The sequence below is a fragment of the Schistocerca piceifrons genome, chromosome 1, assembly GCF_021461385.2.
Source record: "Schistocerca piceifrons isolate TAMUIC-IGC-003096 chromosome 1, iqSchPice1.1, whole genome shotgun sequence".
Classification (NCBI taxonomy): Eukaryota; Metazoa; Arthropoda; class Insecta; order Orthoptera; family Acrididae; genus Schistocerca; species Schistocerca piceifrons.
In genome coordinates, this window is record NC_060138.1 from 542,857,475 (window position 1) to 542,881,994 (window position 24,520).

General features: G+C 46.2%; 1 protein-coding gene across 1 annotated transcript in view; it reads left to right on the forward strand.

Annotated features, from left to right (window-relative positions):
• LOC124799867 overlaps positions 1-24,520 on the forward strand; it is a 637,073-nt gene that overhangs the window by 26,787 nt on the left and 585,766 nt on the right. The window lies entirely within an intron of this gene.

Below are 24,520 nucleotides of genomic sequence, written 5' to 3' on the forward strand. Positions count from 1 at the left end.
CACACCAAGCAGGATTAACAGAAGAGGTGGAGTAGGTCCAACGAAGAGCGGCAAGTTTCATGTGGCGCAGATTTCGACATTCATTTGTGCGTATCGTGTTCCACCATTTTTAGATCCTCTCTGTTCTTATTTATGTTTTTGTCTAGTTAATCTGCGATAATCAACGCAATCAAAAAGTGCCGACAGCTGAGCAGCGACACTTATTACAGCTCACTTTCCACTCAAAAGCGCGAAAGCGAAGCAATTCTAGGAGTTACTGGTCCCTCGCTTCCTGTAGAGAAGTTATTTCATCGAAGCGCCGTTTCCGGTTGGAAACGTTCCGCAGGGCCATTGAACTTAGGCGGAGTCAGCTTCTTGCATTATGAAATGACAATTACTTTTTTTTAACGCCATAGATACCTTGTTTATTTGCTGGGAAAGTATAAGCAGTTACCAATTCAGTTGAACATCCCAGCGTAGTGCTAACAAAAAAAAATGTTCGAGTTTGCCTTGCCGACGTCGAGATAATTAGCTCACTTTGGTTTCTGCAGTAGACCAGAAATAGTTCATTATTCACTTCGCAACAATAAAGAAATTAATTAAAGAAATTAATTTATTGCACAGCACAATAGTAATGGCCACTGCACTGCCGTAAACTTACACTGTATTATTATTATTATTATTATTATTATTAGTGACAGTCGTCAAACAGAATGTTTTGGCACTATGAAGTCTTCCAATTTCTGCCAGCGCAGATGTAAGGGGTGCACAAATCAAGTGATTTACAAACATAAAGTACAGTGTACACATTTTTAACTTGGCTGGTTTGAAGTAGGAGGTGCAGGGTGTAGAGGGAAAAGTGCCGCTTGGGATGGGAGTGACACAGTGGGAGCACGCTTTGTAACACTTTTCTATCCTCAATGTGGATCGTTAGTTTTCCTTTCTGAGGAGGGGTTGTAGGTAGCACTTACGATGCGCTGAATATCGGATCATCATTCTACAGAAGTGTTGTTCGAAACAAGAAGAACCGGTTGTCTCATCTACTCATTAGTTCGTGGTTTAATAAAACATCTAAGAAAACTACACATCGTTTATCTTTCGTCGTTTAAAAATGGAAGTGTTCAAAGAAAATTCTTTTTCATTCTAAACATTAGTTAAACTCTAATGTTGATGATATACATGAAATATATTCGGAACTGCGAATAAGGACAACCATCAGCTGTAGAATGGAATGACAACAATGAAAATTTGTGCCGAACCAGGACTCGAACTCTCATTTCCTGCTTATCGCGAACAGTCGCCTTACCATTTTTTTGTTTTGTTTTTTGCATTTTTGTTCGTTGTTGATCGTTGGAGTTGGTCGTTGCTGACGTCAAAAAAAAAAAAAAAAAGGTTCAAATGGCTCTGAGCACTATGGGACTTAACATCTATGGTCATCAGTCCCCTAGAACTTAGAACTACTTAAACCTAACTAACCTAAGGACATCACACAAGACTCAGTCATCACGAGGCAGAGAAAATCTCTGACCCCGCCGGGAATCGAACCCGGGAACCCGGGCGTGGGAAGCGAGAACGCTGTGCTGACGTCACACGACATCCGTTAAAGTTCGTTTGTTGATCCTTCCACTCAGTTTTTTATTACAGAGACCAACCAGCTCTCTGACCGAACACGCTGAGCTACCGTGCCGGCACCCTTTGGCTATCCGTGCACGACTCACAGCCAGTCCCAACCTTACATATGTCGTCAACCATACGTCTACGACCTGTACGTGTACATCCATTATGTATATTTCCGTACTGGTCAAACGTTGTATCTGAAAGTCGCTTGCCTGTATCGGCAGATAAATCCGGTTTGGCAGTGCCTGTGTTGTTCTGATTACGGTGCAAAATTCCTTTGGACATCCATGCATGTCCGAAGGGACTTTGCATCGCAATCAGTATAACACAGGCATTGCGACATCGTAATGTTAATGATGGTGGAGAGAGGGACTAAGAGCTAATATCTGATTGCACTCGGGACCAATTGTCTGAGAAGTTGTAAACCGTTGAATTGGATCAACTGTCCAATCTCTTGAAGCGCTCTGCTAGGCATTGCCCTTATTGGAAGGTGTGTGCCATTGCCTTATTGTGTCCTGGGAAGCATTTCACGTACATAGAGACAATTGGGCCCACAGTTTAAAGACATTTGGTGCACTATGGTGCGGAGTCCACCTTAAATCGCCGGCCGATGTGGCCGAGTGATTCTAGGCGCTTCAGTCTGCAACCGCGCGACCGCTACGGTCGCAGGTTCGAATCCTGCCTCAGGCATGGGCGTGTTGGATGTCCTTAGGTTAGTTAGGTTTAAGTAGTTCTAAGTTCTAGGGGAATGATGACCTCAGATGTTAAGTCCCATAGTGCTCAGAGCCATTTGAACCATTTGAACCTTAAGTCGTAGGTCCCCGCTATTACTGGCTGCGTAAATCACTTCAAAGGTAGTAGGCAGGCAAGGGCATACCATCTTCAGTTACTGGACTACGCTAGTAAAGCGCTGCGGTGTTGAAACAAAACTCCAGACTGATGATACTGTCAGCGTACCAAGGTGTCTAGTTGGGTTGCAGGACTGTTGTATGACGTGAGTCGCGCGATTGGTTCTCGGGTATTGTGAGCTGTGGTTGAGCGCGGTTCGTGCAAGCGGCAGGTGGTGTGCAGCCGGAGGTCGCGTGCTGCGGCCTGAGCAGCGCTGCTGCGAGTGAAGGCGCTGCGCGACCTTCTGGCGGAGGCCGGCGGCTGCGGGGGCGGCCGAGCGCCCTGTCCGCGCCCGCCACCGCTGCCGTATCCACACACTGGCGAACAGCACACTCACCTGCCGAGAGTGTACCATCTATGCACCCTGCCAGACTTCGCTGTGTACTATGCAGACTGTGTCAGGAGGGACAGTAAAAACACTTTAAGGGATAAAAAGCCAACACACCACGAACGAATTATGCAGATAGGACAAAAATCGGCAGACGTGATGTATATGTACAGACAAACAAATGATAACAATTTCAGAAAAAAAGTAGGATGATTTATTCAAGAGAAAAGGGTTCACAAATTCAACAAGTCAGTAACGCATTGGTTTACCTCTGGCTGTCATGCAAGCAGTTATTCGGCCTGTTACTGATTGTCAGAGTTGCTGGATGTCCTGTTGAGGGATATCGTGTCAAGTTCTCTCCAACTGGCGCTCTAGATCGTCAAAATCCCGAGCTGGTTGGAGGGCACTGCCCATAGCGCTCCAAACGTTCTCAATTGGGGAGAGACCCGGCGACCATTCTGGCCAAGGTACTGTTTGGCAAGCACGAAGAGATGCAGAAGAAACTCTTACCCTGTGCAGGTAGGCATGACCTTGCTAAAATGTAAGCCCAGGATGGTTTGAAATGAACGGCAACAAAACAGGACATAGAATAGCGTCGACGTGCCGATGCGCTGTAAGGGTGCCGCTGATGACAACCAAAGGGGTCCTGCTATGAAATCCAATGGCACCCCAGACAGTGGTTATCGAGCCGTATGGCGGGCGACAGTCAATTTTGTGTCCCACCGCTGTCCAGGACGTCTCAAGACGCGTCTTCGACCTGGAATCTCATCGACTGGAACTGAACTGTCTTCAGTGATGGATCCCGCCTCGACCTGTGCCCCGCTGAGTAGCGAAGAGGTGTCTGCAGACGCCCTGGACAGCGGAGGGTTACCAACCTCCCTGTCGGCCGCCGTAAGGCCCGACAACTAGGAGTGATGGTCAAATGGATCTAAGCACTACGGGATTTAACATCTGAGGTCATCCGTCCCCTAGAACTTAGAACTACTTGAACCTAACTAACCTAAGGACATCACACACATCCATACCCGAAGCTAAATTCAAACCTGCAACCGTAGCAGCAGCAGCGCGGTTCCGGACTGAAGCACCTAGAACCGCTCGGTCACAGCGGCCGGCGATAGTGTGTGGTGCCATTTCTTTTCATAGCGGGATCCCTTTGGTTGTCATCAGCGGCACCATTACAGCACAGCGGCACGACGACGATATTCTACGCCCCGTTTTGTTGACCTTCGTGGCAAGACATCCTGAACTTTCATTTCGGCAAGGTAATGCCCGCCCGCAGACTTTCTACTGCGTGTCTTCGTGCTTGCAAAGCCCTACCATGGCCAGCAAGTTCGCCGGATCCCTTACACGTTGAGAACATTTGGAGCATACTGTTCGGTTCCTCCAACCATCTGGGGATTTTGACGATCTAACGCACCAATTGGTCAGAATTTGGCACGATATCTCTCAGGAGGGCACCCAACAAGTATATCGATCGACGCCAAGCTAAATAATGCTTGCATGAGGACCGGAGGCGGACTACCACGTTATTGACTCGCTCAGTTTGTGAAGCTCTTTCTCTTAAATAAATCATCCGATTTTTCTAAAATTGTAATCATTTGTTTGTCTGTACATGTACATCACAGCAACTGATTTCCGCCCCATTCGGATAATTCCTTCGTGGTGCGTTTTTTTTGTCTTAGAATACATTTTAGGACATGATGTATTTGAATAAAATATTCTGAATAACGTGCGTCCAGATTTATTGATTACCGAGATACATATGTCGCTCCGTCTATTTATTAACCTAATTCGCATACTTTGACTCTCTGAGTTACGATAGGCAGTCGGATTTGTTATTTACTACAGCACTGAGGGCAAATTTTCAATCGAGATGCACGAGCCAGTTCGAGAAAGTTATTAACCGTGTGCCTGCTGAAAAGTGCCGTATCTACATCTCCAATCATTCTGATCAAAACTCCCACCAAAATACTATCATTAATACGATGAGGTTAAATAACGTTCACACTGATTTGACATTATTCTATTTTTTCTTTGAATCAATTGGCTTTCGTTACGTGCCTGTAGGCATAGCCTTCTCAACAGTGGATATATAATAGAGGAGTTTGTTTTGACAATTCAGTATACACAGTAGTTTCAGTGGCACCCTGGGACGAAGTTACATGGGCTTAACAAAGGACAGATTCCAAGATAAAACAAATTTTACATACACAGATGTAGTGAAACGAGTAAATTTATTATACTTAAAATTCAAGCAAAATTATCCCTATGAGCCTCGACATATTCCTTCTCTAACCGCCGAGTCCGCGGGTCGTGGTCTAGTGGCTAGCGTTGCTGTCTCTGGATCACGGGGTCCCGGGTTCGATTCCCGGCCTGGTTGGGGATTTTCTCTTCCCGGGGTCTGGGTTTTTGTGTTGTCCTCATCATTTCATCATCATCATTCGTGACAGTGGCTAGATTTCTTGTATATTCTCCGAGCGGTTCTCGGCGCTTCAGTCCGGAACCGCGCTGCTGCTACGGTCGCAGGTTCGAATCCTGCCTCGGGCATGGATGTGTGTGATGTCCTTAGGTTGGTTAGGTTTAAGGTAGTTCTAAGTCTCGGGGACTTATGACCCCATATGTTAAGTCCCATAGTGCTTAGAGCCATTTGAACCATTTTGTATATTCTACTTTTTGCATATTTTTTTAAACACCGTTTTTTGATAAGTTTTTTCTCGAGTGTAGGAAACTATCCGGTAAAAAGAAATCGTATTTACAAATTTACACTTTCATCCACGTTTATCTGTAGAAAACATATTTTTTTAATGTTACATCCCACATTAAAGTATTTCAGAGAATTTCACTCAAGAATTAAAATCAGAACTTGTTTCCAAAATATTTTGTTCTCATATGTTTACATAAGCGTTTAATGAAAATTAATGGAGCAGTTCTTGGCCAAACTCTGTTCGGATAGAGTGTGAATGAGCCAATACTTTTTCAAATACATCTTGCAGCGCAACCTCCTTTTTACTGTCGCAAGTGAAGTCCGTTTCCCGAATTCAAATACTGGCAGAGAGCTGCAGAAAAGCGTAAACGAATACAAACTAAAAACTGTTACTAGAACAAGCACCTGTCGTTTTTCTCGTTTTGAGTGATACCGACACGGGCCGATCAGCAGCGGTAAACGGGGGATCTTGTTACCGGATGTGGTACTCCAGTACTCGACTTAATTTACCGAGAACGCGTTGGAATCGTCGACGTCTTGGTTCTCGGACCGACCAACAGTAGATCAGGATTGCCGGCCGGAGTGGCCAAGGGGTTCTAGGCGCTTCAGTCTGGAACCAGGAGACCGCTACGGTTGCAGGTTCGAATCCTGCCTCGGGCATGGATGTGTGTGATGTACTTAGGTTCGTTAGGTTTAAGTAGTTCTAAGTTCTAGGGGACTGATGACCTCAGATGTTAAGTCCCATAGTGCTCAGAGCCATTTGAACCATTTAGATCAGGGTTAGAGTGGTCTTGGTGGTCTAGCAGCAAGCGCGTGCCTGCATACCAAGAGGTTGCGTGATCGAATCTCGGACGGGCGACGTAAATTTACAGTCTGTCTTGAACCTAGCCTTGACCTATCTCGGTGAGAGGAGGCTGATTCCACGTTAAACTGTAGGTCCCCTTTCCCCGGTTGGATAACTGGAGAAGACTAGTGGCATGCAAGCTGCCGAAGCGGCATGCAATCCCCAGCCGTGCACGCGGCCGCTGGGCACACGAAATGAAGTGTTGAAGTGTTCGAGTGCTGATCAGACAGGCTGTATTTAATCTTTCGTAATTTATTCGCTGACTGCGAATTCCTGGGCATCGGCTGTTTTATGCAAATCTGCTACCCAATAATGCTTATCGGGAGGAGTTGTCTTAACCACTTGGACTACGATCTTAGGAGTGTGACATACGGAAGTTTGGGTCTGTCCGGGCAGTGTGCACGGATAGCCGAAATGGTTAAGGCGACCACTTGCGATAAACGGGAAATCGGGGTTCGAGTCCCGCTCCGGCACAAACTTTCGCATGTCACTATTGGTCAATAGATTTCTACCTAATACAACTGGTGTCAAGGATTTCACGGATAGCAAATAAATTTCGAAGTGTTTCGTACAGCTGTGATTGTCAACATTGTTTACTCTTTCAAACATACATGTGCACTGAAGCGCCAAAGAAATTGGTGTAGGCAAGCGCATTGAAATACAGAGATATAAAAACAGGGAGAATATGGCGCTGCGGTCGGCAGCAACAAGTGTCTGGCGCAGTTGTTAGTTCGGCGACTGCTGCCTCAATGGCAGGTTATCAAGATTTAAGTGAATTTGAACGTGGTGCTACAGTCGGTGCACAAGCGATGGGACACAGCACTTCGAGGTAGCGATGAAGAGGGAATTTTCCCGTACGACCATATAACGAGTGTACCGTGAATATCATGAATCTGGTAAAACATCAAAACTCCGACATCACTGTGGCAGGAAAAAGATCGTGCAAGAACGGGACCAAGACGATTGAAGAGAATCCTTCAACGTGACAGAAGTGCAACCCTTCAGCAAACTGCTGCAGATTTCAATGCTGGGTCATCAACAAGTATCAGCGTGCAACTCATTCAATGAAACTTCATCGATATGGGGTTTCGGAGCCGAAGGCCCACTCGTGTATCCTTGATGACTGCACGACACAAAGCTTTAAGCCTCCCCTGGCACGTCAACACCGACATTGGACTGTTGATGACTGGAAACATGTTGCCTGGTGGGACGGGTCTCGTTTCAAATTGTATCGAGCGGATGGACTAATACGGTTATGGAGACCAGCTCATGAATCCATGGACGCTGCATGTCAGAAGGGGACTGTACAAGCTGGTGGAGGCTCTGTAATTGTTTCGGGTGTGTACGGTGGGAGTGATATGAGACCCCCGACACGTCTAGATGCGACTGACAGGTGACATGCACGGAAGCATCCTGTCTGATCACTTGCATCCATTTATGTCCATTGTGCATTCCGACGTACTTGGGCAATTCCAGTAGGGCAATGCGACATTCCATACTTCCAGAATTGCTACAGAGTGGCTCCAGGAATTCTCTTCCGAGTTTAAACACTTCCGCTGGCCATCAAACTCCCCAGACATGAAAATTATTGAGCATATCTAGTACGCCTGTATATAAGAAGGGTAGAAGGACAGTCCTCAAAATTACAGACCAATATCCTTAACATCGGATTGTTGCAGGATTCTCGAACATATTCTCAGTTCGAATATAATGAATTTCCTTGAGACAGAGAAGTTGCTGTCCATGTATCAGCACGGCTTTAGAAAGCATCGCTCCTGCGAAACGCAACTCGCCCTTTTTTGACGTGATATCTTGCGAACCATGGATGAAGGGTATCAGACGGATGCCATATTCCTTGACTTCAGGAAAGCGTTTGACTCGGTGCCCCACTGCAGACTCCTAACTAAGGTACGAGCATATGGGATTAGTTCCCAAGTATGATAGTGGCTAGAAGACTTCTTAAGTAATAGAACCCAGTACGTTGTCCTCGATGGTGAGTGTTCATCGGAGATGAGGGTATCATCTGGAGTGCCGCAGGGAAGTGTGGTAGGTCCGCTGTTGTTTTCTATCTACATAAATGATATATTGGATAGGGTGGATAGCAATGTGCGGCTGTTTGCTGATGATGCTGTGGTGTACGTGGAAGGTGTCGTCGTTGAGTGACTGTAGGAGGATACAAGATGACTTGGACAGGATTTGTGATTGTTGTAAAGAATGGCAGCTAACTCTAAATATAGATAAATGTAAATTAATGCAGATGAATAGGAAAAAGAATCCCGTAATGTCTGAATACTCCATTAGTAGTGTAGCGCTTAACACAGTCACGTCGATTAAACATTGCAGAGCGACATGAAGTGGGACAAGCATGTAATGGCAGTTGTGGGGAAGGTGGATAGTCGTCTTCGGTTCATTGGTAGAATTTTGGGAAGATGTGGTTCATCTGTAAAGGAGACCGCTTATAAAACACTAATACGACCTATTCCTGAGTACTGCTCGAGCGTTTGGGATCCCTATCAGGTCGGATTGAGGGAGGACATAGAAGCAATTCAGAGGCGGGCTGCTAGATTTATTACTGGTAGGTTTGATCATCACGCGAGTGTTACGGAAATGCTTCAGGAACTCGGGTGGGATTCTCTAGAGGAAAGGAGGCGTTCTTTTCGTGAATCGCTACCGAGGATATTTAGAGAACCAGCATTTGAGGCTGACTGCAGTGCAATTTTACTGCCGCATACTTACATTTCGCGGAAAGACCACAAAGATAAGAGAGATTAGGGCTCGTACAGAGGCATATAGGCAGTCATTTTTTCCTCGTTCTGTTTGGGAGTGGAACAGGGAGAGAAGATGATAGTTGTGGTACGAGGTACCCTCCGCCACGCACCGTATGGTGGATTGCGGAGTATGTATGTAGATGTAGATGTAGATGCCTTGCAACATGCTGTTCAGATCTCCATTCCCTTCATACTCTTACGGGTTTATGGTGAGAGTTCCCTCCAGCACTACTTCAGACAGTAGTCAAGTCCATGCGACATCTTGTTGCGGCACTTCTGTGTGCTCGCGGCTCCCTACACGATATTAGGCAGGTGTGCCAGTTTTTTTGGCTTTTCAGTATATGTATTTAATCTGTTAGGACAGACTGTGACGTTCTGGCACAGCTGGATTACGGCAGTAGTGAGAGCTAACATACTCGGCCGTTACGGCCGTGCGGCTGCCCAGTACGGCGTGCGCGCCGGTTGACAGTCGTCGTCCTTCCGCGGTGCGGCGTACGGCGACGCGTGTCGGGCTCTGCGAGCCGTTGCCCTCGCCAAAGCCAGCCGTGATTAGCCAGCCGGCTGCCAGGCCCAAGGTCACGGCTGCGCGCGCCGCATTGACATGCCGCTGTCTGCTCCATTTGTACCAGCGCTTGAATCGTGATACCTGTCTTCATTCCGTTTGTCACTACTGTGTCTCAAGTGGAGCGGCTCCTCCGTAAGAACGCCTAGCCCTGCGCCAGCTTAGGAACACCTGTTTCGCTGTTTGACAAGCATTTATAAAAAAAAAAAATGGTTCAAATGGCTCTGAGCGCTATGGGACTTAACATCTATGGTCATCAGTCCCCTAGAACTTAGAACTACTTAAACCTAACTAACCTAAGGACATCACACAACACCCAGCCATCACGAGGAAGAGAAAATCCCTGACCCCGCCGGGAATCGAACCCGGGAACCCGGGCGTGGGAAGCGAGAACGCTACCGCACGACCACGAGATGCGGGCAAGCATTTATAATCAAACGTTACTTCATCGTAATTAGATCGCTTGCCTATGAAGGGCGATGTGTGGTTGACGCTATTTTGTAGCGGATAACAACTAGTTCCTCATTCGCACTAGGTAATGGGCGTTATTGACGCGGACTCTCAAATTGATTCCATATTTCTAAATCTCCAGAAGGCTTTTGACACTGAACCTCACAAGCGAAATCTCATCAGACTGCGTGCCTATAGAGTATCGTTGTAGTTCTGCTACTGGATTTGTGATTTGCTGTCAGAAAGGTCACAGTAATTAGCAACAACAGAAAGTCATCGGCGAAAACGGGAGTGATACCTGGCGTTCCCCACGGTAGTGTTATAGGCCCTCTGCTGTTCGTAATCTTTATATATATATATATATATATATATATATATAAACGATTTAGGAGACAAACTGAGCCGCCCTCCTAGGTTGCTGACAGATGATGTTTTTATTTACCGTCTAGTAGATTCATCAGAATATCAAAACCAATTAAAAACGAATTAAACAAGACGTGTGTGGTGCGAAAAGTGGCAACTGACACTGAATAAAGAAAAGTGTGACGTCATCCACGTGATTACCCTTACAATTACGAACAACTTAGATTGAAACGATGACATAGAGAATGTCGTGGGGAAGCAAAATCAAAGATTGTGTTTAATTGGCAGAACACTTAGAGGATCAACGGGTCTACTAAAGAGACTGCCTACACTAGCTAGTCCGTCCACTACTAGAGTATTGCTGTGTGGTAAGGGATCCCTACCAGGCAGGATTGACGGAGGACATCGCAAAAGTCCAAATAAGGGCAGCTCTTCTTATGTTATCGTGAAGTAGGAGACAGAGTGTCACGTGCGAGCTCTGGTCGCAATCGTTAAAGCAAAGGCGTTTTTCGTTGCGGCGAGATCTTTTCACTGAATTTCAATCATAAGCTTTCTCCTCTGAATGCAAAAATATTTTATTTCCGGCAACATACATAGGGGGGAACGATCACCGTAACAAAATAAGAGAAATCAGAGCTTATATGGAAAGATTTAAGTGTTGATTTCTCCCACGCGCTGTCAGAGAATGGAACGGTAGAGAAATAATCTGAAGGTGGTTCGAAGAACCCTCTGCCGGGTACTTAAGTGTAATTTACAGAGTACCCAAGTAGATGTAGACGAAATGTAATACGCAAGTAATTTTTAACGCCTCTTGTTGTTGTGGTCTTCAGTCCAGAGACTGCTTTGATGCAGCTCTCCGACGGCCGGGGTGGCCGAGCGGTTCTAGGCGCTACAGTCTCGAACCGCGTGACCGCTACGGTCGCAGGTTCGAATCCTGCCTCGGGCATGGATGTGTGTGATGTCGTTAGGTTAGTTAGGTTAAGTAGTTCTAAGTTCTAGGGGACTGATGACCTCAGATGTTGAGTCCCATAGTGCTCAGAGCCATTTTATTTATTTATTTATTTATTTATTTTTTTTAATTTTTTCCCCGCTCTCCATGCTACTCTATCCTGTGCAAGCTTCTCCATCTCCGAATAACTACTGCAGCCTACATCCTTCTGAACCTGATTAGTGTATTCATCTCTTGGTCTCCCTCTACAGTTTTTACACTCCACGCTGCCCTCCAATACTAAATTGGTGATCCCTCGATGTCTCAGAACATGTCCTACCAACCGATCCCTTCTTCTAGTCAATTTGTGACACAAACTTCTCTTCTCCCCAATCCTATTCAGTACTTCCTCATTAGTTTTGTGATCTACCCATCTAATCTTAAGCATTCTTCTGTAGCACCACATTTCGAATGCTTCTATTCTCTTCTTGTCTAAACTATTTATCGTCCATTTTTTACTTCCAAACATGACTACACTCCATACAAATACTTTCAGAAAGGATTTCCTGACACTTAAATCTATACTCGATGCTAATAAATTCCAAGAAGATAATAAGAAAGCTCCGCGTCCTGGCCTAGATGGGCCAATCGGTACCGACCGACCGCCGTGTCGTCCGCTGCCAATGGCGTCATTGGCCGCGGTATGGAGGGGCCTGGGGTCAGTACACCGCCCTCCTGGCTTTCTTGACCATGGAGCAGCTGTATCTCACTAGAGTAGTTCCTCAGTTGGCATCGCAAGGCTGAGTGCATCCCGTTTCAGTCCTCCCGCGAATTAAAAATCACTGGCAATACAGGGAATCGAATCGTTGTCCTCCGCATAGCAGCCTGAGCTGCAAGAAGGTAATAGTAATAATACTTACGAAAATTCTTGCATGCTTCAAGAAATTTGTCACATCGTCCGCCATATCTTAGCAAAAACGTCACCGAGGAACGTTTAATAATTCTCGATATTGTTTTTCGTCTTTATTAGGTTCCTCACCCTGCGTTTTCCCTCTCTCGATCGCAAGTAGGCGTTATGCCGTCTAGAGCTCACCGACTACGTTACCAAAATGCGGCAGATGGGGATTATCGTGTGTTGGTGAGTTTCAGTTTTGGTGGAGTACTGTTGAGTGCGGTCACTGAGACTGCGTGTATCGGAGTTCGCGCTTGGTCACAGAGTAGCGAGTCTCAGCTGCCGGTTACTGGGCAGGAGCACGCCGTCTGCAGCCCACCGCTACGGGAAACCTGGCCCTGGGCAGCCGCGCCCGCGGCCGCAAACCGTTATCCTCGCTTCAGAGCGGGCTGCCTCGCCGCGCCATCAGATAAAACTCTCTCTTTCCTTCAAATTAGCGGAACAGCCTCAGCGAACCCGCGTTTCCGGTTCGCCCACCAACATCTCTCGCGCTGCCGGAGCATCTTTCCTTTTCTTTCTTACCGCCCTTACTTCATTCGGAGCGTTGCTGTACATGTGTTGGCTTATTTATGGTAGTGAAGCAGTAATTGTATCCTCATCACAAACATGTACGCAAAGAATGTAGCCAAACGATTATGCACCCCTGAAAAATCAAGGACCTGTAGGGTTTGAGCGAAAAGAAGTAATGGTTGGAAATACTTTTTTTGTTTACGTGAATAAGTTGCACATTTCAGCAATAGGTTTCGGTCATAGTAACTATTCAAAATGGCGACCACCAGTCTCGATCCAAACATTACAATGGCGCGTAAAATGTTGCCGCGCTGTCTTAAATGCCCGTCTACAATGACACGGGCATCTAGGATCCACCAACCACGTGTTCTGCACAGCAACGACTTCATGTAAACCTGAAGGGAAAAATTGCATAGGAATTATCTTCTGTTATCGCAATGACTATGCGACAGGACCTCTCCTTTCAATCCTACGATGAGGGTGCTTATCGAAATTAATGTCGAACTGAAACGGCGCATTGTCGTGTTGGAAATAATCCTCTCTCTGAGAACAAGGAACAGCCTTCAAGAACTGTGGCAACAAATCTGTAATGAAAGCAAAGTAACCTGCATTATTCAGGCTGGGTAGAGGCCCATGAGGTTCTGTTAGCTGATCTTGCCCAAGCCCGTTCCACAAGTTCATAGAGACTTGCTGCTGCTGATATCAGATGAGCGTAGTGTGTGGATTTTCATCACTCCACTGATGATTACTGTGGCAGCTGAAAAGAACCATCGCTGTTGAAAAGGGCCCATCCATGAGGAGCACAAACTATGAAAACACGGGCAAAGGAGTACTGTACTGGATGATCCATTGAGAGAACATAGCTCTGAGGTCATATTGCCGGCCGGAGTGGCCGTGCGGTTCTAGGCGCTACAGTCTGGAGCCGAGTGACCGCTACGGTCGCAGTTTCGAATCCTGCCTCGGGCATGGATGTGTGTGATGTCCTTAGGTTAGTTAGGTTTAATTAGTTCTAAGTTCTAGACGACTGATGACCTCAGAAGTCAAGTCGCACAGTGCTCAGAGCCATTTGAACCAGCTCTGAGATCAAAATCGTTTGGTCGCATTGTTTGCACTTGTTGTTTATGATAGCAATGCAATTACTTCTCGACCAGTACCATTCAATCTGCGTTCTTCGAAGAGTGTATCACACGGACAAGTTGACTAGTTCTTATTGGTGAACCTCCCATATGGTAAAAGGTAACGTCTGTGGCACACAGCCCGTGACTGGGATATTGGCCTGACTGTAGGTAGAGTACAGACTTTCTTCGCCACGGCACTAGGAGGGGGAGGGTGGTGGGCCCAATGCCCAACCACCTTTTACTCCCGGGGAAGATCCATGGTACTCATCTGATAGCAGGATGATTGAACCTGGAGCTTTCGTGGACGGACTGAAACGAGGGAAGATCGCCACCACTACTCACGATTGAACCCTCCACGGCTTGTGCCTAGCGCTCTACCTGCTAGACCACTCTCACTTCACCCAGCGGTAACCTCTCACATTCTACTGATCAAATAGTTATCTGTGAAGAATCTTGTCCAGTTCTCATTGGATTGAATGACTCATTTGTTCATATCTTTGTCTCAACAGTGATAAATATCTTCTACTCTAGACGACGAATATTGTGAAACTCTTCTGGGTATGTTCTTTTGACTATCTGCACACTATATTCTGCTGCACTATACATGAAATTCCTGTTTCCAATTTTCTATAACGTGTAAAGCTCCATCTTTTGCAATAAATTCTGAATTGTAAATAGTGGCGAAAGCCATTTTGGTGGCAGCCAGTTATTTGTTACGTAATGTAACAAATTTACAATTCTTGAAATAAGTCATTTTCCTGCATAGGCTGTTTATCTACTAGCTTTTTCCGCACAGCTTGCCATTATGTGTGTTTGACACATACATTGCACTTTCCTCCTCCTGCCCCCTGTGTGTCCACATTGTCCTTCGTCCATCTCTCTGTCCACCTCTTAGTCTCCCCTCTGTCTCATCATCTCCTCCTGCCCCCTTCTCTTTGTCCATTTCCTCTCTCAGACTATATTTTACTCCCACCTCTCTGTATCCATATCCTCCTCCCTCCATTCACTTTGTCTTGCCCCTCTTCCTTTTCCACCAGCCCACTACACCACTACATCTTCCACATGTCTCCTTAATCTTCCTCTCCTTCCCCTCTATCTCCTCCTACCCCTCTTCCTGCACATCTCCTCCTCCTTCTTTCTCTGCATATCCCCTCCTCCCCTATCTCCTTACATCTTCTCTCTGTCCATCTCCTCTGCTCCCTCTCTTTGTTCATGTCCTCGTGGTCGTCGTCCTCCTCCTCCTCCTCCTCCTCCTCCTCCTCCTTATTTTCCTTCTCACTCTGTCCATCTGCTCCTCCCACCGATCCCTATTCATCTCCTCCACCTCACTCTCTGTCCATCCCTTCCTGCCCCATCTCTCTGTCCATCCCTTTCTTTATCTGTCTCAACCTTCCCCCTGTCATGTTCACCCACTTGTGTAGCTCTTGAAAAACAGGCTGATGAAACAGGCTAATACTACTCCCACAATATGCCTATTGTGCAGTTCAGTCTACATGTCAAGAGCTTGAAAACCTCTTCTTGGCCATTACATGTAGGGTGCCAATAGAAAAAGGTCGATGAAGCAGACCGATATTGCTCCAACACAATATGCCTGTCATGCAGTGCTGCCTACATCTTGGGGGCTGCACTACCACTTCTTATCCCCTGACACATGGGTTGCCCTGCAAAGTAGGTCGATAAAACAGGCCGACACTATTTCCACACAACATGCCTGCCATGCGCACTGCATTACATACCAAAAACACGTTTTTGCCAGTATCTCCACTGCTATTACAGCTAGGAGGCTATGAACTTTACAGTGCTGATACTCGTGCAGTTTGCTGCTGGAGGATCAAATTTTTGCCGAAATCGACCTAGGGGTTTTGCGAGGAGATCCTGAATTAACTTACATGCGTTCTTACAGTCTGTTTTCTAATGATGTACTTATTTGAAATTATCATTTTATTTCATTATTAGCGATTAGGTAATTTTGATCTCTTTGGAATTATCTAGTAGCTTGTAGCATCTTACACACACAAGTGGGGGTAGTTCGGTGGGCATAAGCACAGGTGGACAGGGGAAAACAGTTGCTGCGTGGACATTCTGCTGACGAGCTGTAGCGTAAGCGATCGTACGCAACTGGGCGAGCACAACGGGCGGTAGTGGCAACCAGCTTGCTCATGAGCAGAACGCGTGCAGTAAGGTTATTTGGCGGGTAGCCTACACTAGCTGCGCCTGCCTGCGAGTATAGTGAGGGGCAGGCAAACGGCGCCCTTGCCTCATGGAGTGCTGTTGAGTGTAAGAAATTGTTACGTTTAAACTATTCATAATCCATAAAAAGGTGTGGAAAGGACAATGTGTAGTGGTGTCAATAACCAGAATTCAGCGCAACAGTAGCAGGTGTGGGTACAACTCTCACAGATGTGAAGCTTTATGTATAGAATGAAAGCAGTGCAGTCGTCATGTGTGTTTTGTCACTGTATCAGAATCCGTAACACAATAACATGCAAATATGCTGTAATGTAGCTTGATATTGCCCAAGGTGACGAAATTGGGTAATCGCTAATAGAGAGATAGTGTGTCCATTTAAAATAAAAAACCTTCTCCACACGGAATCTATTATTTCAAGAAATACATAGTGGCTGTAGCCCCATGCATAAAAGAGCCTGTTGAGTTTACCAACACATTCTTCACACACGTTATTCGAGACCACATACCACTCGAAATATTCATGCATGGTAATTGGTCCCTTGTATCAAAATTCTCGGATTAGAACCATTTACCGTCTGTATCATTTGGACTCAAAATTTTACGACACCCTGTGTAGTATGTTCAGTAGGACTATAGACACCATCCTTGAACAGAACATTAGGTATCTTTTAGATGCTATTCTCTTCGAATGCAGTGTCTGCTGTCCTCGTACAGATCTAGACTAATTTTTCGATATGACTGCCGCCCCCCCCCCCCCCCTACCGCCTCTACCATTCTCCTCTGAAGGGAAAGCTTGATGTAATTCGACGACATTTCAGTATGCTTCGTTTATTTATATTGATATCTTATAATATCTTTTCAATACATTATCGAAATCGGTTCAATTGCTTTTCCAAGTCCTTATTTCTTCTTCCTGAACTTTAAGTCCCTTCCCAGATTTCTCCATGGTTTCCTTCACAGCTTTCTCAACGTAGAGACTGAATAACATTGGGATAGGCTACTACCCTGTCTCACTCCGTTCTCACCTACTGCTTCCCTTTCATGTCGTTTATCTAGATTTACATACATACTCTGCAAGCCATCGTATGGTGCATAGCGGAGGATACCTTGTACCACTAATATTCAATATATTTCCTGTTTCACTCGCAGATAGTGCGAGGGAAAAACACCTGACTACAAGCCTCTGCACGAGCCCTAATTTCTCTTATATTTTGTTCGTGATTCTTACGTGAAATGTACGTTGGCGGCTGTCAACTTCAATTGCCGGTTTTCCGAATTTTCTCAATAATCTTCCTCGGAAAGAACTCCATCTTCCGTCCAGCGATCCCCATTTGAGGTCCCGAAGCATCTCCGTAATACTTGCGTGTTATTCGAACCTTCCAGTACCCAGTCTAGCAGGCCGCCTCTGACCTACTTCGACGTCTTCCTCTAATCCGACCTGGTGGGGATCCCAAACACTCGAGCAGTTCTCAAGAATGGCTCGCACTAGAAATCTGTACAACGTCTCCTATACAGATGAACAACACTATTTCTAGACTTTCCCAATAAACCGAAGTCGTCCAGTCGCGTTCGCTACTACTGTCCTTACGTGCTCGTTCCAATTAATATCGCTTTACAACGCTACACCTAGATGTTTAAGTGATGTGATTATGTCAAGCAGCACATTACTAATGCTGTATTCGAACATTACGGGATTGTTCTTCCTACCCATCTGTATTGACTTATATTTTTCTACACGTGTAGCAAGCTCCCATTCATCGCACCAACCAGAAAATTTGTCAAAGTCATCTTATATCCTGCTGCAGTCCCTCAACGACGGCAACTCCCTGTAGACCACAGCATCGTCAGCAAACAGCTGTAGACTGCAGCTCACCTTGTCCATCTGATTATTTACGTATACAGTGGTCCTATCACACTTCCTTTGGGACTTCTGACGATCCCCTTTCCTCTGACGAACACTCGGTGTCGGGGAGAACGTACTGGATTCGACTCTTGTAACTACAATCTGTATTCTATACAAGTTTTAGATAACCTTTCCCCCCTGTACTCTATCCCTGTCATCCAGTAATTCCAAAATGTGTATTCCAGTCAATATTGGAACATATCCTGAACAGCTACTTGGAGACTTCTGCAAAAGAAAGTCCCCGCAAAGTCAATAGTTGTTGGGGAAATTGTGTGGCATTGAAAGGTGGTCATGTAGAAGAAGACTAACAGCTTCACCGTGTTTGATAGTTGGAGCTTGATTTTTGCGAGAAGATAACGAAAAACTTGTCTTTTCCTCGTAATGTGGCTAGCGGACTAGATATACTGAAGCGCCAAAGAAACTAGTATATGCAGGCATATTCAAATACTGAGATACTTGAACAGGCAAAATACGGCGCTGCGGTCGGCAACGCCTCTATAAGAAAATAAGTGTCTGGCGCAGTTAGATAGGTTACTGTTGCTACAATGGCAGGTTATCAAGATTGAAGTGAATTTGAATGCGATGTTATAATCGGAGCAGGAGCGACAAGACATAGCATCTCCGAGGTAGCGTTGAAGTGGGAACTTCCCGTACGACCTTTTCACGAGTGTACCGTGAATATCAGGAATCCCGTAAAACATGAGATCTCTGACATCGGGACCAACGACGACTGAAGAGAATCGATCAACGTGACAGATATGCAACCCAACTGCAAATTGCTGCAGATTTCAATGCTGCACCATTAACAAATGTCAATGTGCGACCATTCAACGAGCCAAAGGCCCAGTCGTGTATCCTTGATGACTGCATGACACAAAGCTTTACGCGTCGCCTGGGCCCATCAACACCGACATTGTACTGTTGACGACTGAAAACATGTTGCCTGGTCGGACGAGTCTCGTTGCAAATTGTATTGAGTGGATGGACGTGTACGGGTATGGAGACATTCTCATCAATCCATGGACCCTGCATGTCAGCAGGGGACTGTTCAAGTTGATGGAGACTTTGTAATGGTGTGGGGTGTGTGCAGTTGAAGTGATATGGTACCCCTGATAAGTCTAGATACGACTCTGACAGGTGACACGTACTCAAGCATCGTGACGATCACCTGCATCTACTCATGTTCATCGTGCATTACTACGAACTTGGGTAATTCCAGCAGGACAATGCGCCACCCCACACGTCCAGAATTGCTGCAGACTGGCTCCGGGAATATTCTTCTGAGTTTAAACGCTTCCGATGGCTACCAAACTCCCAAGATGTGAACATTATTGAGCATATCTTGCATGCCTTGCAACGTGCTGTTCAGAAGAGATTTCCACCCCCTCGTACTCATACGGATTAATGACAGCCCTGCAGAATTCATGGTGTCAGTTCCCTCCAGCACTACTTGAGACTTTGGTCGTGTCCGTGCCACGTCTTGTTGCGTGCTCTGGGAGGCCCTACACGATATTAGGCAGGTGTACCAGTTTCTTTGGCTCTTCAGTGTATGTTAAAATCTTTGCAGTACCTGGGAGAGGATGTAAGCCGTTTGGCCCGAGCCGACACGTTTCGGAAGCAGACGCTCTGTCGCCGTTTCCCCGGGCCCGGCACTTGTGCGGGTTGGGCGCGATCAGAGCGCGGACTCTCGTTTTCCCACTGCTGGCCGCTTTCTCCGCTCAGGCGCCGGCTGCGCTGAGAACCAGATACTCACGACACCTACAATAGCCGAGTCGCGGAAGTCGCACCGAACCGCGCCACCTTATACAATCCGCGGATGCTTGTAGCTAGCTGTCCGTGTATACCCGTATCTCTTTACCGGCTCCTGCTGCTTCACTGTCTGCTTTCAAACACTGCTTCCAGGATGGCTCCTGTAAATCAAGAGGGGACGGCGCCAGCACGTCATCTTCCATTTCGTCCTAATTTGTAGTGGGGTACAGCGAGGCTATTCCGTTCGCGGCACTAAACTGCCTGCAATAAGAAATGTTGCTACAGTGCGCCAGTTCCACACAGAATCAATGTCGTCTTGCCTTCAGTGTGTGCAGTATCTCTGTATCGCCGAGTGTTGTTGTAGTAAGGGTGTTTTCTGTTACATTATTGACAGGACAGAATAACAAATTCTAGAGGTAAGGGAATTATGATGGATTACAGCTGTGGTTAAAGAATACCGACTAAAACACTGAAGGGCCAAAGAAACTGGTACACCTGTCTAATATCATGCAGGGCCCCCGCGAGCACACAGAACTGCCACAACTCGACTTGGCACGGACTCGACTAATATCTGAAGTAGTGCTGGAGGAAATTCACACCATGAATCATCCAGTGCTTTCCACAAGCCCGTAAGAGTGCGAGGGGGTGAAGATCTCTTCTGAACAGCACGTTGCAAACCATCAAAGATATGCTCCATAATGTTCATGTCTGGGGAGTTTGGTGGCCAGCGGAAATGTTTAAACTCTGATAAGTGTTCCTGGAGTCATTCTGCAGCATTTCTGGACGAGTGGGATGTCGCATTGTCCTGATGGAATTGCCCCAGTCCGTCGCAATGCACAATGGGCATGAACGGATGCAGGTGAGCAGACAGGCTGCTTACGTACATGTCGCCTGTCAGAGTCGTATCTAGACGTATCACGGGTCCCATATCACTCCAACTGCACACGCCCCACACCATTACAGAGCCTTCACGAGCTTGAACAGTCACACGCTGACAAGCAGGGGCCATGGATTCATAAGGTTGTCTCCATACCCGTACACGTCCGTCCTGTCGATACAATGTGAAACGAGACTCGTCCGAACAGGCAACATGTTTCCAGTCATCAACAGTTCTTTGGCGCTTCAGTGTAAATTGAGGTGTTCCGTGCACAATAACCTGAAATTTTAAACTCTCATTGTTAATCGTATAAGAACACAGACTTTCTACTGTGTGTATCAGCAAATATTGCTGGCTTCTTCCACGAACGTCTAATTTGGCTCGTCTTTCGGAATGTCTGTACGTGGGTCTATTTCACTCTGTACGCGTCGGGCTATTTCCGTTCAGTCAAATTACTATTTTAATTGATGCTTTACACCGAAATTCTAGACACCAATTTTTCTTGGTTTCTTTTCAGATGGTCCATAGATACAAAAGGAAAAATCGAAATGCTTCATGGTCGGAGGAACATATGAAACAAGCAGTAACAAGTATTACAGGCAACTCCTCTGGTGCGAGCAATGTGCTACATGGTTTCACGAAGTGTGTGCGGGTGCAAAAGGGCGAAAAATGTTTACTCGCGGTAAATGCTTGTGAGTCTGACGCTGAAATGCACTTGGTGGAATAGCTTCTTGACCGAATGGAATAGCCCCACCAATTTAGATAGTATGATTTCAGTCTCCTTCAGATGTTTGTTCAATACTTTGCTCGGAACTTAGAACTTTTATATACTGGAACGTACTCACAATTAACATACTATAGTCGTATCATATTGACACATTTTTTAAAAAGTTTCGTGACATATTCTGTAGGGCTTACATTTGAAATGAGCGGAATAGCTCCGATGTACCCTACGTGCAGTGTTTGGTCAGAAATTAAAGTGGCAGCTGCAGATGCCCAAGCTTTTAGAAAAAATAGAATTTTTGGCGCGGTTCTGGCGAGCCATCAGCCATTTATGTTAGCGTTGATTGCAGGCTGTGAGTGGAGCAGCGGAAAGAGTACGGGACAGTAATCTGAGGATCGTGGAGTCGAGTCCCTATGCGGAACCTTTTTTAGTATCAGTTTTTACCTTACATACACTGCAAATGATCCGAAATTCTGCTCAGCATACTGCTTTTATTAATATTTGCATAATAGGCAGGCAAATGAAAACTTCCGTATTGCACATAAACTTCCACGAAAGGATTGTACCTACAGCGTCCACGAGTACTCTGCAAACAACTTTGCAAGAAGGGATTTAAATAAAGCGTACAGGAGTTCGTATTGTATTAATTTCATTTCGACCTTCGAGCAGCCCTCGGCAGCTGCACGCGAACTATCCGTCTATCGAGAGAGAAAAGGAAGTCACATCCCGAAAAGACTGCATCAAAATACCTACATTCCACTGTACATCACCAACTATCCTCGCCAATATGGTGCTCTCTGTGTGGTTTACTGCCAAATTGTGCGACGAGATGAATGCGAGATCAACGTAAACTATGTCTGTTTTCCTACAGAAACTGTAAAACAACGATCTAACTCTAAACATTTTGCGTTTATAATGTGTGCAAGATGACGGAACAATTACTGCTTCCCCATTTTAAGATGAATATCACCCCAGTATGGGTAAATCGTCAACTGTAAAATAATAAAACTTTCTAATTTTTATAACGAAGTTTCCGCGTACATATTTCAATCCCTTGCTAGAAATTTATTTGCAATCCCAAATTTTCCTTCGAGTTTCCTTTTCACGCCTTTTACGAAAATGAAATTAAACACGATGTATTGAGAATTATTTCGGTTTATTGGCAGTGTAAGTAACGTAAATATTGAAAATAAAAAAAATCTTCCTAGCGAACCGATCTCACGACCCTTGGAGCCGCGTGGTCTCGAGCGCCTCGCAACGGTTCGCGCTGCTGTCCCCGTAGGAGGCTCGAGTCCTCCCTCTGGCGTGGGTGTGTGTGTTGTCCTTAGAGTAAGTTAGTTTAAGCTGGATTAAGTAGTGTGTAAGTCTAGGAAACGATGACCTCAGCAGTTGGTGCCATAGGAACTTATCACCACCACCACGACCCTCGGATTGACGTCCTGTATTCTTTCTCTGCACTATCCCCTTCCTGGAAATTGCGCTAGCATAAATGACTGATGACTCGTCGGATCATCGCCAAAAACGCTGTTTTTCTAAACACTTGGCCATCTGTCACCTTCATTACTGGCTAAACGCTGCATATATTATAAATGTGGATGAAATCGGTGATGGCGAGAAGGCGAGGTCCCCTTGTCAGTGTCACCATACTGAAGAGCCAAAAGCTTATGACCGCTGTCCACTGCGAGATTGAATGCCGCCTGGTGGCGTTGTGGGCACGTGACGCTGCGAGGGAAGCATATAAGCGGAACAGAGATGCCTGGGAATCATTCTAGCGACGATACGGTTTTCAGATGGGGTAATCCACTGAAATAAGCTAGTTTGACAAAGGACAGATTGTTATGCTCCGGGACCCGGCTACGAGCATCCTGTAAATGGCGAAAGTGGCCAGCTGTGCGCGAGCCGCATCTGTGGAAAGTGGTTGAAGGACGGTGAAACCCCAAGTGGCAGGCAAGGTGTAGGGTGTCCACGATTCATCACAGAACGTGTAGGTCGGAGGCTTGCCCGCTCCGTAAAGCAGGACTGGCGACGATCTGTGGCAGAACCGACGACAGAGTACAATGCTCGTGCAGCACAAGTGTTTCGGAGCACACTGTACAGCGCCCGCTGTTGAACAGGGGCTCCGCGGCTGACGACCACTACGTCTTCCCATGATGACCCCACCACTTCATTAGTTACAGTTTCAGCGAGAACGGGTTCATCGAGAGTTGATCATCGGAAACGTGTAGCCCGGTCAAGTGATCGTGTACTTGTTCCACCAGTTCGCTGTGGGTGACGTTCGCTTGGACTTCAATGGGACACGTGGTTACAACCGAAGACGCTGTGAGAGCTGTGCACTACGTGGACATTGTTGCGGATCACCTGTTCGATGTCTCGCCCAACAACGATGACATCTTCCAGCAGGATAACTTCCAAGCACAAGGCCAAATCGTGCTTCTGTTTTCCGGTTACTGCGTCTCGTCGAATGCAAGGAGGAGTAATGTCAGCGAGGCAGCATAGCCTTTCCAGAGAAATAGGTCGTAATGACACGACAGATCTTGTAGACATCCTCATCCTCTACACCCTCCCGTACAGGGAAAGTAGCACAGAGCTAATGCAAGAGTCAAAAATGGCTCCAAGCACTATCGGGCTTAACATCTGAGGTCATCAGTCCCCTAGACTTAGAACCACTTAAACCTAACTAACCTAAGGACATCACACACATCCATGCCCGAGGCAAGATTCGAACCTGCGACCGTAGCAGCAGCGCGGTTCCAGACTGAAGCGCCTAGAACCACTCGGCCACAGCGGCCGGCTGTACAGGAGTCCTCACAGTTTTTGGTTGTCCCCCGTGTTATTCCCGTCGGGTTACCCACAATATTATTTGTGGCAGCTTGTTGTTGAGACAAAGATGCATAAAAGACGAGGTGCCGTCACGCATAGTCTCTAGATATTTTGTAGCTGCACAAAATTCCAGTGTTTTACTTTCCCAGAACAGGCTTAAGCTCCTTTTTTCCTCTCTGTCCATCAGATGAAAACCACGTGTTTGCGATGCAGATTAAGCGGCTGAACTTACGTTCGTGGTCTCGC